The following is a 16220-nucleotide window of genomic DNA, read 5'->3' as shown; positions in this document are numbered from 1 at the left end:
CCTAACATTTTTTTGTCACATGTGGTGTGTAATATTTACCTTCTGGTGAGCATTGTTTCCCGGAGGAACGACAGGGCTTGTGCGTACTTGCTCCTGCGTCCTCCAGATCCACTCGGGGCCCGCATCTCTTTATTGAACTCCTTCTTGAAACGATCCCTCACAGACCGCCACCGATTCACAATTCTGTTCCCTGAAACGAGAAAGGAGTGGTTAGTATACAACATCAGTGTTTCACAAACTCCAGTCCTCATGGTCCCCAGGGGTCATGTTTTCAGGATTTCCATAGTAAATAGAAATCCTGAACACATGATCCGTGGGGACCACGAGGACTGGAGTTCGGGAAACACTGGTTTACATCAAGCAACCGGTACTGTATATACTTACGCTCTTTAATCTGGGCCCGAACATCGAGGTCCTCCCAGCGGCCCACAAGGAGCGAACAGATTTCCTCCCAGAGTCGTCGGGTAACGATAAGGTCAGCGTGGCGGCGGTCAGCCATATTCCAGAGCGGCTCCCTTTCTCTGACGAGATCGATGAGGTGGTCCACATCGAGTCCTCCATCCTCACCGTCAGAGTCGGGAGCACGCTGTGAAGGCTGTTAAAGAAAAAGACAAAAATAACATAATTAGCCTCCACAAAAGAAATGAAATAAAAAGTGCAAAAAAACAAAGCAAAAATATTTATACTTACACGCTGGTGACCACCGCGTTGCTGTCGCCGACGACCCTGGGAGGCACTGCGAGGACCTCTTGGCCGAGCACCAGATTGGGAACACTAGAGAAGAAAACAAAAAATGTTATGTCTTTGGATGTAGGCATTTGTTTGCTGTGTGTGGTCTGCAGAACATTGTTTTCTATGTGTTGTGTGTAGTGTGATGTTGTGTTTCTGCGTTTGATGCAAAAAACTTACCATTTGTGAGCCCACTCCAGGTGTCTGTCCACCCCTTCCTTCTTCTGGGAGCTCCTCTTCATCTTGTGATTCCTGTTTTGAAATAAAAGGCAATGAATAGACATATATTACAGAGATGATGGATTTTGGAAATAAAAACTTACCGTCAAACGCTGACGATGCGAGGGAGGGCTCCCAGAAGAAGATGTGCTGTCCTGTTGATGGCCAGACTCCATGGCTGTGGGTATTGCTGCTGCTGTTGCTGCTGCCAGTGATGCCATTTCTGCTGCTGCTGCATCTCTTGGGCGGCTGTTGAATAAAGAGAAACAAAGGGCCAATGAATATCTTGATATTCCATGGCCCTAGTTTGGAGGAATGGGGGATTTGATAATTACCGTCTCTCATCTGCTGCTGGACTCCCCTCCTCAGCATGTTCCATTTGCTGTTCCATTTGCTGCTCCATTTGGGGTGGTGGTGGTGCTGATGGTGCTGCAGTGGTCTCCTGCCTTCTCCTGCTGCGCTTGGTTGCTTTCTTGGGTGGCATGTTGGGTGTGGCTGTGGGTCCCACTGTCTTGCTTTTATATATGTCTTGTGGGCAGAGCTACTGAGCATGCTCAGACCAAAAAAAACGGATCCGGCCACCGGATCCGGCTTTCGCCGGATCAGGCGCATTGCGGCGCTCATAGGCTTTCATTGTGTGAAAGAGCCGGAGGCGCCGGATCCGGAGGGTCCGGCTTTTTCGCCGGAGACAAAAAACGTTACAGTAGCAGTTTTTTCCAGACGCCGGATCGCGACACATTGCCGGATCCGGCGAAAACCGGATGAAACGCATGGCCATCCAGCGCGATCCAGCGCAAATGCAAGTCAATGGGGGGAAACCGGATCCGGCATTGCATTTCGCCGGATCCGGTTTCTGTCAAAAGCGCCGGATCACGCCTGACGGCGAAAACCTGATGTGTGAAAGAGGCCTAACCCTAGCTTTATTAGAAGCTTTCTTCAATCCATATTTTGGGGTATCATCTCTTAGTATTTAAAGATACAGAGAAACTGTCCAGATACTATCCTTCAGGTAATCCCTTCCTAAGTGGTGCAGGATGGCTATTGTCACACCTAAGGGTGAGTGCACACGCTGCGGAATGGTCTGCGGATTTTTCCGCGTGGATTTGGCAAAATCCGCAGGAAATCCACAGGTCAAAAGACCTGCGTTTCACCTGCGGATTAGCCTGCGGTTTTCCCCTGCGGTTTGACACATGTACAATGGAGCAGGTGTGAAACCGCTGCGGATTCCGCACAAAGACTTGACATGCTGCGGATTTGAAACCGCCGCAAATCCACGCGGAAAAATCCGCAGCATGTGCACAGCATTTTTCATTTTATCATTGATTATAATGGTACTGTATACCGCAGCAGAATCCGCAGCGTGTGCACACACCCTAAGAAGTGAATTAGTTGCTGTGGGTTTTCTGAATACCTGGTTCTCAATGTTTTCGCCATTTGTTTTTATAATTCAGTACCTCTAGAAACAGACATTTATCACTACCCTCATTTGTACAATGAAGACCCAGTATGTTAGGCCTGTTTCACACTTCAGTTTTTTGACGTCAGTCAAAATCCACCACTTTTAGAAAAAAACGGATCCACCCATTTTTTGGTGGATCTGTTTTTTTCCCCCATAGACTTGCATTAGCCGCGGATTTTGACTGATATTCGTCCGTCAGATCCGTTTTTTGACGGATCCATGAAAATTTTAGCGTCTCCCGGGCGGAAGAGACGGACGATGCAACTCTTTTTGCAGCAACGGTCCGCTATTTTATAGTGCGCATGGCCGGCAGATTTCCCCTGCCGAGCATATTAACCCTAAATACCGTTCTGGAAGCACCGAAAAAAATCTCTCTCTCCCCCTCCCCGGACCGCGGTTCCTTTAAGTTTAGCCCACATGCCGACTCCAGCGGATCCGTACACAACACGGATCCAGTGACGACCATTTGGCCCACAACGGCAGTGGATCCGTTTTTAACAGCTCTGGCGGATTTGGCCTTCCGTCAAGAAACGGAAATGTGAAACAGGCCTTAGAGTTCAACTGTTCCACGGACTCAGAGAATTGTGTGACTGACCACTTCCAGGTGAAAAAAAAAATGTTTATGCAGTATGCCCATTCTGCAACTCTCTCAGCACCCACATCTTGGTCGGTGCCAAAAATCACAGTCTCCATCCACCTGCCCAGAATCAGATTAGCATACGTGTGGGCACATGGGCTTCTATTAGCAGTGACCTAGAGCTGGTGGTAGAACCTGCCATTAAACTGTTTTCCAAATTATTATGCAAAAAGAGTTTAGGAGTGATAAGGTTAGAATTTTTTTGTCATTTAAACTCATTGATGGTGATGTGTGTCAGGGCTCTTTATATCACTGAAAGCAATTGCAGATACCTGTGCAAATTAGTTTGGCAGGTGTGTCCAAATAAAGGCAAGACTACTTAAGAAGGCTGTTCCACATTATTAAGCAGCCTACATTTTTTGCCAAAATGGGAAAGAAAAAGGATGTGTCGGCTGCTGAGAAGCAACAAATTGTGGAGTATTTAGGTCAAGGCATGACTACAATCAACATTGCCAAGACACTTCATCGTGATCATTGCACAATCAAGAAGTATGTAGCTGATTCCCAGCACACACGTGTGCGTGCTGATAAGGAAAAATTGAGGACTCTTTCCAACAGGCAATTGCGTCAGGTTAAAAGAGCAGCTGCAAAAATGCCTTGTCATAGCAGCAGACAAGTTTTTGAAGCTGCTGGTGCCTCCAACGTCCCCCGAACATCAAGATGCAGGGTCCTTCAGAGGTTTGCAGCTGCCATCCTGTCGACCACCTCTATCCACTGCACACAAGCAGAAACGGCTCCAGTGGGCCAAACGATACATGAAGACTGACTTCCAAACTGTTTTGTTCACTGATGAGTGCCGTGCAACGCTCGATGGTCCAGATGCATGGAGTGGAGGATGGCTGGTTGATGGACACCCCATGAAAACACGGCTAAGGCGCCAACAAGGAGGAGGTGGAGTAATGTTTTGGGCTGGAATCATGGGGAGAGAGATTGTCGGCCCCTTTAGAATCCCTGAAGGGGTAAAGATGAACTCCATAATCTATGTGGAGTTTCTCAAACAGCACTTCCTGCCATGGTTCAAGAGGAAGAACCGTGCTTTCCGCAGCAAGATCATAACGCACCGTCTCATGCTGCAAATAACACATCTGCATCTCTGGCTGCTATTTGCATAAAAGAGGACAAACTTATGGTGTGGCCACCATCTTCCCCTGACCTCAACCCCATTGAGAACCTCTGGAGCATCAGCAAAAGGAGTGTCTATGATGGCGGGAGGCAGTTCACATCTAAGCAACAGCTCTGGGAGGGTATTCTGTCCACATGCAAAACAATTGAAGCACAAACCATCCAAAAACTGACAAATTCAATGGACGAGAGTTCAGAAGCTTCTTTCGAACAAGGGGTCCTATGTGAAAATGTAACTTCACCTAGAATAAAGTTTTGACTTGAAAACTGTTTGATTTCATTTTGTAATAAGCTGACAATGCTTATAATTTCACAATTGACCATTTTTTCATTCAAAATAAAAATAAAAAGGTTGAAAACTGCTGTGCATAATAATTTGGAACATGCATTTTGACTGTTTCTTATTTTTAAAAATATACTGTTTTCATAGGCAGTTTGTTCAAAAACATTGCAATTATACTAGAATAGTAGATGACTGGAAAATAACAGACTGCAATTCATATAGGTAATTTAGAGAAAATGAGGAAATATTTTTTGCATAATAATTTGGAACACAGTGTAAACAGGTAGTAATTAGTGATGAGCGAGTATACTTGTTGCTCGGGTGTCCTCTGAGTATTTTGGCGTGCTCGGAGATTTAGTTTCTGTAGATGTAGCTGTATGATTTACAGTTGCTGGACAGCCTGAATACATGTGGGAATTCCCTAACAAACAGGCAATCCCCACATGTAATCAGCCTGTCCAGCAGCCACAAATCATGCAGCTACATCTACAGAAACTAAATCTCCGAGTAACGAGTATACTCGCTCATCACTAGTAGTAATTTCCGGTAAGGCAAAATATCAAACTCAGCAGAACAAATTAATTTTGAGTGCAGAATTGAACACCGGTTGAATACAAAAAATATATCTTATGGCCTCCACCCCCTTGTCTTTGGGGATGGATTCATACTTTCTAGTAAAATATCAAAATTTAAGGTTAGACCTTTTAATCTCAAGCGATCGTTTTGTCCCTTATAAATGATTGCAGTGCTGTCACAAAGGGCCTGATAACATTATCCAGGTATATGCCCATGTTTTGACTCTGGCTACCTGTCCCTGATGCAAATGATCTACTTCTCAAGGGTCTCAGGCCCTAATGTACTCTAAGCAAAAAGTAGAAAGTGGCTGTTGCAGGACTCTTAGGCTACTTTCACACATCAGGTTTTCGGCGTCAGGCGCGATCCGGCGTCGTGCCGGAACGTCGGATCCGGCAAATGTTTTGTAAAACCTGATGTGCCGGATCCGGTTTTCTGCCGGATCCGTCTTGTTCTTGACAGACAAAACCGGATCCGTCTCATCCGGTTCATCCGTTTTTCTATCCGTTTTTCGACGGATTACGCCGGATCCGGTTTTTAAAATTGACCCTTGTGGCCTTCCGAACGGGATTGGCTACTGGAAAACTATATATAGCGTGTTCCTACAGCCCTTCTTTGACAGGTTGTAGAGGAGAAAGTGCAGGTTGGAGAGAAGAGCAAGTTACTGGCGAAGATGGATGTTGTCATTGGAAATATTTTGAAGAATTTGGCGGATTTTATAGCGGAGGCGAATCGTTTGAGGGTGATTGTTCTGGAGAAGGAGAGAGCGAGACAGCAGTGCATCAGGCATCGTAGACGACGTTTGTGGATCCACCCCATCACAGCCAAGAGAATGACGCGTAGGGTCTATTCTACACTCTGCATGGACCTTCGACGAAACCCGGATAAATTTTTTTGATATGTTCGGATGAAAATGGAGAATTTTGATTACTTGGTGGAACGCATTGCACACCTCATAAGAAAAGCGGACACCTATTGCCGCTTCTCTGTTTCACCCACAGAGCGTCTGATGGTGACTTTAAGGTAAGCCACATTTATTGGATGTGATCGCATCAGAGCACACTTTCACTGCAATCTTGTTGGTGGTAGTTTGTATCTCCAAGTGTTATAGCTGAGTTTTGGTATGTAATGCTGTGATTTAAAACTAATTTATTGTTTTTTAATTCCCCACAGATTTCTTGCAACTGGAGAATCCCTTTCGTCACTGCATTTCCAGTACAGACTCGGGATTTCTACCATATCTGGAATAGTGAAGTACACATGCCATGCACTGTGGGACTCCTTAGCTGAAGAGTTTTTACCAGAGCCCACAACAGAGAGGTGGATTGAAATTGCTGACAAGTTTCAACAGATATGTCAGTTTCCCAACTGCTTGGGCGCTGTGGACGGGAAACATATCCGCATTGTAAAGCCAGCCTGATCGGGATCGGAATATTTCAATTACAAGAAATATTTTTCAATTGTCCTCATGGCCATCGCTGACGCGGAATACAAATTTATTGCTGTTGATATTGGGGCCTATGGCCGCTCCAATGACTCTCAAGTTTTCAAACTGTCTGCCATGGGGCGTAAACTGTATGGAAACACCTTCCAGTTCCCACCTCCTAGACCGCTGCCGCAAACATCTGGTCCACCTATGCCATTTGTCTGTGTAGGGGATGAAGCCTTCCAGCTGTCAGAACACCTTTTGAAACCATACTCTAGCAGAGGATTGACAAGACCAAAACGCATTTTTAATTACCGCCTCACAAGAGCAAGAAGAATGGTTGAATGTACCTTTGGTATTCTGACAGCCAAATGGCGGGTCCTATTGACTGCGAACAACCTCAAGACAGAAACTGTTGACGAGGTGATCAAAGCTTGCGTGGTACTCCACAATTTTGTTATCTGCAAGGAACCCATTTCCATTGAGGACACCTCTGAAGAAACCACCTTGCAAGATTACCATGACATTACCACTAGAAGTTCTGTGACGGTTTCAGTAATGAGGGACAATTTTGCACTATACTTTGTCACCTCAAGGCAGAGTACACTGGCAGGATGACAGAGTGTGAAAGATTTGTGCCCTAACCAAACTTGTGTACCTTCTGTACCAACAGTATATACCTTTGCCAACCAAAGTTGGCTATCTTGTCATGGTCTCTATTTTTAGCTTTAGGCCACAGGTGTGTACCTGGTTGTGTTTTATGCAAAGTATTTCACCTTTTAACAAAAGTTGTGTACATTGTTAGGAAATCACCAACAATAAACACAACTTTTTAGGTGAAATACTTTGCTTCAAACACAACCAGGAACACAACTGTGGCAAAAAGCTAAAATTTACCCACAGTTATATACCTGGTTTTGAATACCTTTTTACCTTTTAAATACCCTGTATTTAACCTTTTTTTTAAACATATTTCGCCGCAGAAAGAAATGACAGACAACCAGTGTAAACAATAATTTAACTTTTATTTAAAATATTTTTTTTTTGTAAACTGTTTTTAAAGTTAAAAAAACTTTTTTAATAAAGGTTTGAAACCAACTGGGCATTTTTATTACAAAACACATCATAAATCTGTGTAGTGTGGGGTGGAAATACTGCTGGAGGGGCTGCGGCACACTTCGACAATGGGAGTGTGGAGAGAGGACTGGGATCGTGGTGGGGAAGGAACAGTTAGAGGTGATGGTGTGGAAAAAGCTACAGAATGGGTGGACATGTGGGAGGCAGAAGAGGTGGTGGGCGGTGGAGTGGAGGGTTGGGCAGGGACTGTAGGAGCAGATGATGTTGATGGAAAGTTGTATGGGGAAGGAGTTTGGTACGGGGAAGGAGTTTGGTACGGGGAAGGTTGCTGGAAGTGGGGAGATGTCTGGTACTGGGGAGGTTGCTGGTACTGGGGAGGTTGCTGGTACGTAATAGGAGGGGGAGGATGGAAAGTGGCTGGAGGGGGTGCAGATGTAATAGGAGGGGGAGGATGGAAAGTGGCTGGAGGGGGTGCAGGTGGAGGAACTACAGTGGTGGGAGGTGGAGGTTGGGAGGTAACCTGCTGTAGAGCACCGTGGCACGAATGCATTACATGCATCTGCTGGGTAGGAGATAGTGTTGCCATGCGCTCCACAACAGACCTGAAAAAGGTGTGGTTTGGCGAAGATCTTGCTTCTGAATGCATGGTTTGCAGAAGTGTCTTCACCTCCAGAATGCTGGAGTTGATCTGCTGAAAGCCTGCGGAGATTTGCTCTGACAAGACTTTTGGACAGTTCTGGAAAGATGCATTCAGATGCAAGAACTCTGGCGCATAACTCTTTTCCTGACCCCTCTGCCGCTGCCGCCCAGTACCCGCAGGTGTACTAGAGGTGGCAGGGGCAGAAGGGTGGGGTAAAGGGAAAGCGATCTCCTCACCAGCAGCTTCATGTAATGTAGGCGGCCACAATGCTCCTGTGCTGGTGGATGGGACAGATGGGTCGAATGTGTGGGAAGGCTGGGAAGGTGCAGATGTACCGGGGCGGTCGAAGTGTCCCTCGGTGCCGGTCTCCTCAGGGATCGCCTCAGAAGGGTCCAATCGTGCAGGCTCCCGAGTGCTGCTCACCGTGCTGTGGAATAAAGAGAAAAAAAAACAATTAAAATAGTGACATGGTATGGCCCTGGCTGAAAAAAAAAAGTTACATCTAAACATTTTTTTGTCACATGTGGTGTGTAATATTTACCTTCTGGTGAGCATTGTCTCCCGGAGGAACGACAGGGCTCGTGCGTACTTGTACTTGCTCCTGCGTCCTCCAGATCCACTCGGGGCCCGCATCTCTAAAATTGAACTCCTTCTTGAAACGATCCCTCACAGACCGCAACCGCTTCACAATTCTCTACCCTGAAACGAGAAAGGACAAAGTGGTTAGTATACAACATCAGTGTTTCCCAAACTCCAGTCCTCATGGTCCCCAGGGGTCATGTTTTCAGGATTTCCAAAGTAAATAGAAATCCTGAACACATGATCCGTGGGGACCACGAGGACTGGAGTTCGGGAAACACTGGTTTAAATCAAGCAACCGGTACTGTATATACTTACGCTCTTTAATCTGGGCCCGAGCTTCGAGGTCCTCCCAGCGGTCCACAAGGAGCGAACAGATTTCCTCCCAGAGTCGTCGGGTAACGATAAGGTCAGCGTGGCGGTGGTCAGCCATATTCCAGAGCGGCTCCCTTTCTCTGACGAGATCGATGAGGTGGTCCACATCGATTCCTCCATCCTCACCGTCAGAGTCGGGAGCACGCTGTGAAGGCTGTTAAAGAAAAAGACAAAAATAACATAATTAGCCTCCACAAAAGAAATGAAATAAAAAGTGCAAAAAAACAAAGCAAAAATATTTATACTTACACGCTGGTGACCGCCGCGTTGCTGTCGCCGACGACCCTGGGAGGCACTGCGAGGACTTCTTGGCCGAGCACCAGATTGGGAAGACTAGAGAAGAAAACAAAAAATGTTATGTCTTTGGATATAGGCATTTGTTTGCTGTGTGTGGTCTGCAGAACATTGTTTTCTATGTGTTGTGTGTAGTGTGATGTTGTGTTTCTGCGTTTGATGCAAAAAACTTACCAATTGTGAGCCCACTCCAGGTGTCTGTCCACCCCTTCCTTCTTCTTCTGGGAGCTCCTCTTCATCTTGTGATTCCTGTTTTGAAATAAAAGGCAATGAATAGACATATATTACAGAGATGATGGATTTTGGAAATAAAAACTTACCGTCAAACGCTGACGATGCGAGGGAGGGCTCCCAGAAGATGATGTGCTGTCTTCCTCATGGCCAGACTCCATGGCTGTGGGTGGTGTTCCTGCTGCTGCCATTGCTGCTGCTGCTGCATCTATTGGGCGGCTGTTGAATAAAGAGAAACAATGGGCCAATGAATATCTTGATATTCCATAGCCCTAGTTTGGAGGAATGGGGGATTTGATAATTACCGTCTCTCATCTGCTGCTGGACTCCCCTCCCGTTGTTCAGCATGCTGCTCCATTTGGGGTGGTGCTGATGGTGCTGCTGCAGATGTCTGCTGCCTTCTCCTGCTCCTGGTTCTTGGCTTGGGTGGCATGTTGGGTGTGGCTGAGGGTCCCACTGTCTTGCTTTTATATTTGCTACTGAGCATGCTCAGACCAAAAAAACCGGATCCGGCCACCGGATCCGGCTTTCGCCGGATCAGGCGCATTGCGGCGCTCATAGGCTTTCATTGTGTGAAAAAGCCGGACGCGCCGGATCCGGCGTGTCCGGCTTTTTCGCCGGAGACAAAAAAACGTTACAGTAGCCGTTTTTTTCCAGACGCCGGATCGCGTCACATTGCCGGATCCGGCGAAAATCGGATGAAACGCATGGCCATCCGGCTCGATCCGGCTCTAATGCAAGTCAATGGGGGGAAACCGGATCCGGCATTGCATTTCGCCGGATCCGGTTTTTGTCAAAAGCGCCGGATCGCGCCTGACGGCGAAAACCTGATGTGTGAAAGAGGCCTTAGGCAGCAAACAAAAATCAAACTCCTCTTCCAGAATGCTCCTGATTTCTAGCCATTGTCCAATCATTGGGTTAGATGGAAGGATTTCATATCCCTCACTCTCAGCTGGGACTTGCACATCTGTTTGTATGCTGTTGTATCAAGGATTACAACATTGTCCCCCTTAGCCAAGTGTTTTATAGTAACCTGTTGATCCATTTCTAGCAAATTTGAATCTGGAGTTGATCCCTCTTGGTGCTCTTATTCTTTAGGTCAATGAATGGCTGTTCTGCATTAGTGGCCCCATCACCTTCCATTAGATTAGCAAAAACTTTAACATCTGGGAGCATTTATTTTGGAATGTCAATATCAGTACACAGCTTACTGTCCTGTTTTGCAAAATGTTTGTGCCACTTTAAACTTTAGCGCCGCCTATTGGATGTAACTATCCTAAAAGTCAACATTAACCCTTAATAAACCTTGCCACATGACTTGGGATAAGAAGCCAAACCAGAAACTTCATTTGCAGACACATATTTCTGTTTGTTTGCCTCTCCTCAGTGTAAAGCAAGAGATCTGATTTGGCTACATGAGAGGCTTCTGACTGGGCGTGCCACTTTAGTAAAATGGATGTGAGTAGACCTTTCTCATTGAGATTTCCTCACTCCCAGTGCTTACAGACATTACAAGTGATGGGAGAAGAGGAGAGCTGCTCTGTAATGTCATTACATAAATCTCTCTGGATCTATCCCAGGTAGCATGGAATAATGTTCATCACTGCTCTACACTGCAGCTCTCCTACTCTGGTGCTGTAATGACATGAGCAGTGTTTGTCACATACAATGCTGTGAATATATTCCAGTAATCGGGGCATTATTCCCCAATACTTGTTATATATCCAGAAAGGTGGATGTAATTTTTTTAAAGAAAAGACTAATGAGAACTGAGTTTGACTAAGGCAAGGAGAGAATTCACATGTTCTTTGAGTACTGGATCCAAGGGGACAAAATCTTTTCAAACAAGCTGATTAGATCTAAGACGTATATGTCAAGCTCTTTTTTTTTTTTTAAATGGGGCCTATTCTAAAGTATGGAGCATTATGTGGGGTACATTATACTGTATGGCGCACTATGTGAGGACATTATACTATATGGAGCACTATGTGGGGCTATTATGTTGTGTTGGGCACTATGTGGGGCCATAATACTGTATGGAGTACTATGTGTGGCCATTATACTGTATGGGGCACTATGTGGGGCCATTATACTGTATGGAAGGCAAGGCAGAGCCCCATTATTCTGTATGGAGGACTATGTGGTGGCAATTATACCCCATGGAGCACTTTTTGTGGCCATTATGCTTTAAGGAGGGTTGTGTGGTGATTACAGTTGGAGAATCATACTGTGATGAGGTCACGCTGGCTACTGGGCTATTTTAGAATCTGTTTACAGAAGACTTTTCAGAAGTCTCATAGTCCTCCGACAGGAGTATAATGACAAGTCATTACTCCTGAATCAGTACAGAATGGCATTCTGGTGCTTTTTTGTGGACACCAGACTGCAATTCTGGAATCTTAATCCAAAGGAAGAGGAAAAAAACCTTATGAGCTTGAAGTTGTCGTTTTGCAACACCTTGAGAGTCTCAGGTTGAAGATCCCTGGGCTTGAGAATAGGTTTAACTGCAATTGGGAAGGGAGTGATGTGAAGAAATATCTGGCCCAGCTCAGGATATGCACACAGTTAGCACTGTCCACTGATCAGCTATTAAAATGACAGTACCTACAGTGAGTCTGATACACTCCACCAGTCTTCTCACTGGCTGAGGATGCTGCTCTCCCCAGCTGCTGCAGCTCTGCTTCTTCTGATTGCCTATGTAGAAACACACATCTTTCATAGGCTCACCAGGAATCCAATGCATTGGACAAGGTAATGGCCATACATACTGAATACTGAAAAGAATGAGGTTTAGTGAAGGGAACCTCGGAAGAAATCATGCAGTAATCATATTGTCCTTCTCTAAGGAAATGAAAGATGGGTAAGGCCCCTTTCACATTGCGTTCTTCCTCACGTTCAGTGGTCCAATCAGGATTTGCGTCAAAACCCCTCGCAAAACGGGATTCGAGTGTATGTGCCAAAGAGGCCATTGACTATAATGGTGCCGACAGTCAACGTGCGCTCTGTCGTGCATCATTTTCAGGCGTATATACCTAATGGATGCAGAGACTCAGATGCGGCCCACTCGCCGTGGGTAAGAACGCAATGTGAAAGGGGGCTTGCGAGCCTCAGGGTTGGCTGTCCTAGGGATTCTAAAAGCTCCCGAGTTACATTTTCATGAATAAAATTTATATAAGAAAGAAAGCAGTTCTACACCAATCATTGCCACAGTAAGATAATGCATGTTTAAATTTGTACAAAGACATTTAAGTACTTATTTCATTAATATGGAACTAATGGAGATGTGGCTGGAGGTTCTGTACACAGAGGTTTGCCGACCATCTGGAAATTCCGGGACAGAACAATTGCAAACTCTAGAATTGGTTAGATTTCATAATAGGGGGGTGTGAGGTAGCGCTGTCATTTAAGTAGGGGATCACTCGCTCAGCAGCCACAAATTCAGATCCGGCACAGGTTTTCCATAAACCAGTATAGTCCATGCGGTTTATTAAACATCATAAACAATGACCAGCAATATATAAACGGCATAGCGTCCATGACAGAGCTTCACTCTGTTAGCAATGTCCAATACGCAGGCTTTTCAGCCTCACAGTTATATCTCACCTCGTCAGGGTTCTCTCATGGCTGCTTCTCCATACTGCAGACATTCATTCCCTCCAGGGAACTCTCAGGCACTTGCAGCCATTACTCACAGCGTCCACATGTGCTGTCAGGCAGGAAGCCCCATCTCAGCGGGACCTTCCACACTGGACCAACCGGGTCCAAGCATTCACCCCATGTGACCTACCCTGGCCACATTATATGGTCCATAGCCATGCCCACCGGGTCACATGACACACACACATATACACTTTACAATAGCGTTATTAAACAGACCCCCTGGGTGGGTTTTTAGGTAACTAGTCCCTGACACATTGAACCGGCACCTCAGTTCTTAGCTCCCCAACTTCACGAGATCTCATCTCTTCATGACAGTCTGCCAAGACGGGCACCAGCAGCTCCGATCCACCACCAGTCGGACCCGGCCGCTGTTCATCACTGTCAAAGTTCTGCCGAAGACCACTTACAGTTTCTTTGAGCTCCAAGACTTTTCTCGAGCTCCTCAACCCTGTGCTCGGCCATTTGTCTCAGGACTCTTTTTTGTTCGAGATGTCCTTCCACTGGCTCCTTTATCAGCTTTATCTCACGATCCTGTTCTCTTTTGCCCAGCACGTGTCTCACCACTACCTCTTTAATTATATTGGGTACCACTGGGTCAGTCCCACCAGTCGTCTCATCTCCCAGCCCACCATCCGTCATATCACGAGACGTCAGGTCCGTAAGTTGGGCAGATGTACTTCTTCCAGTCAGTTCTACCTCTGACCTGTCCACGTCAGGAGCCGTCAGTGTCTGCTGGCCCCACAGTTGAAACGTCTCCATTGTCCGACCATACATCATCAAACAAAACAAAGTCCCGGCCCCTCTCCAAGGCATAGACTAAGTCCCATGGTATCCCGCCCCCTTGGCACTCACCACCTTTGGTCCCCTCAAACATTACTCTGTCGACTGCATAATTCACCGTGACCCCATGTTTACAGCGAACCCTGGCGTTTTTCTCGGTCAGAGATAAAATGAGTGGAGTTCCTGTCAGAGTCACCTGACTCTCTGAGTCCAGTCTACCAGAGACTCCTTCCCGGTGCAGCATCACGGTACACACCTGTGGCCCGTCATTATCTGGAAAATACATGCCGCACTCCTCAAAACTCATACACACTGCGGTTCCCCAGACATACCCACTGAGGCAACCAGTGCTGCCCTTTCTTTAACAACCCCGATACTGCATACATTCATTCCCTCCAGGGAACTCTCAGGCACTTGCAGCCATTACTCACAGCGTCCACACGTGCTGTCAGGCAGGAAGCCCCATCTCAGCGGGACCTTCCACACTGGACCAACCGGGTCCAAGCATTCACCCATGTGACCTACCCTGGCCACATTATATGGTCCATAGCCATGCCCACCGGGTCACATGACTATGACCTCATCACAGCTCCTTCACACACACATATACACTTTACAATAGCGTTATTAAACACACCCCCTGGGTGGGTTTGTAGGTAGCTAGTCCCTGACACATTGAACCAGCACCTCAGCAGTATCACTGCTGATTAACACACACATAAACCTCCATCTCAAGGCCACCCACCTTGAGATACATAACGGTCATTCATCCACTCTCCTGGGACATCCATACAGCGCCCCCTAGTGGACACAGTGGTCACTACACCACAGGGGTCAGGCTGTGTGCACACGCTGCGGATTTTGCTGCGGTTCCGGCCGCTGCGGACCCGCAGCAGTTTTTGCTGCGGTGTACAGTACCATGATTCCCTATGGGAATCAAAAACCGCAATGCAGATGGTGCGGAATTTTCCGCGCGGATTATCTGCGGTTTTCAATCTGCAGAAAGAATTGACATGTCAATTCTTTCTGCGGATTCCGCTGCGGTTTGCCATCTCCTCCACTGAGATGAAAAACCGCAGGGCAAAACCGCAGAGCAATCCGCAGGTAAAACCGCAGGTATTTTTACCTGCGGATTTTACAAAATCCGCGCTGATGAATCAGCACCTAATCCGCAGCGTGTGCACACAGCCTCAGGGGTCTACAGCTGTCTTATGAGTAAGGACAACTGCAGGCCGTCACCAAAATTGACCCCTCCTTGACTAGGCAATTTTTAGTATTTACGCTTTAATTTTTTTCTTGTTCCAAGAGGCACAACTTTTTTTTATGTCAGTATAGCTGTATGAAGGCTTGATTTTTGAGGGACAAGATGTAATTTTGTAATTTAGAACAGATTCAATCATTTTACCATTCGATCTACTAGAAAACAGGAAAAAAATTGAAAATGTGAAAAGTTCCCAAAAAACAAGTTGCAACTGTTTTTTTGTGGCTTTGCTTTTACAGTGTTCATTATGTGGTAAGAATGACCCTGCAACATTATCCTCCAGGCAAGTACCATTGCAGCGATATCCAGGGTCGGTTTTAGGTTTTAAAATGGGGCCCCAAATGCTAACATATTGCACATCACACAGAAGCATTTTGGTTGTATTTACATGCGCTGAGTTCAGGACGCTAAATGAGTGTGATCGACAATATTGAAGTCATTTGCCACTTGTTTCCCGGCCTCTTTCCACCGGCTGAGGAATAATGATGGGACAGAATAATCAGTAATAGATCAATCTGTCCCCATACAGTATCATGTTAGCAGCAGCACATCTAGTTTACACCGGCGACGTGCTGCTGAGAACAATGAATTTTGTTGCGGCATAAACAATCCAATCACTTGATGAATATGCAGCATTTTGCTTATTTAGTATAATACACCCCATAGTCCTCCACATAGTATAATGCACACCTCATAGTCCTCCATATAATATAATACACTCCTCATAGTCCTCCATATATTAAACCACACTTCTCAGTCCTCTATATAGTATAATACACTCATAGTGCTCCATATAGTATAATGCACCCCATAGTCCTCCATGTAGTACAATTCATTTCCCATAGTATAATGCACCACATAGTTCTTCATATAGT

This window comes from Dendrobates tinctorius, unplaced genomic scaffold, assembly GCF_039654945.1.
Source record: "Dendrobates tinctorius isolate UK_male_01 unplaced genomic scaffold, ASM3965494v1 ptg000007l, whole genome shotgun sequence".
In the NCBI taxonomy this organism is placed as follows: Eukaryota; Metazoa; Chordata; class Amphibia; order Anura; family Dendrobatidae; genus Dendrobates; species Dendrobates tinctorius.
This window is presented reverse-complemented; position numbering follows the sequence as displayed.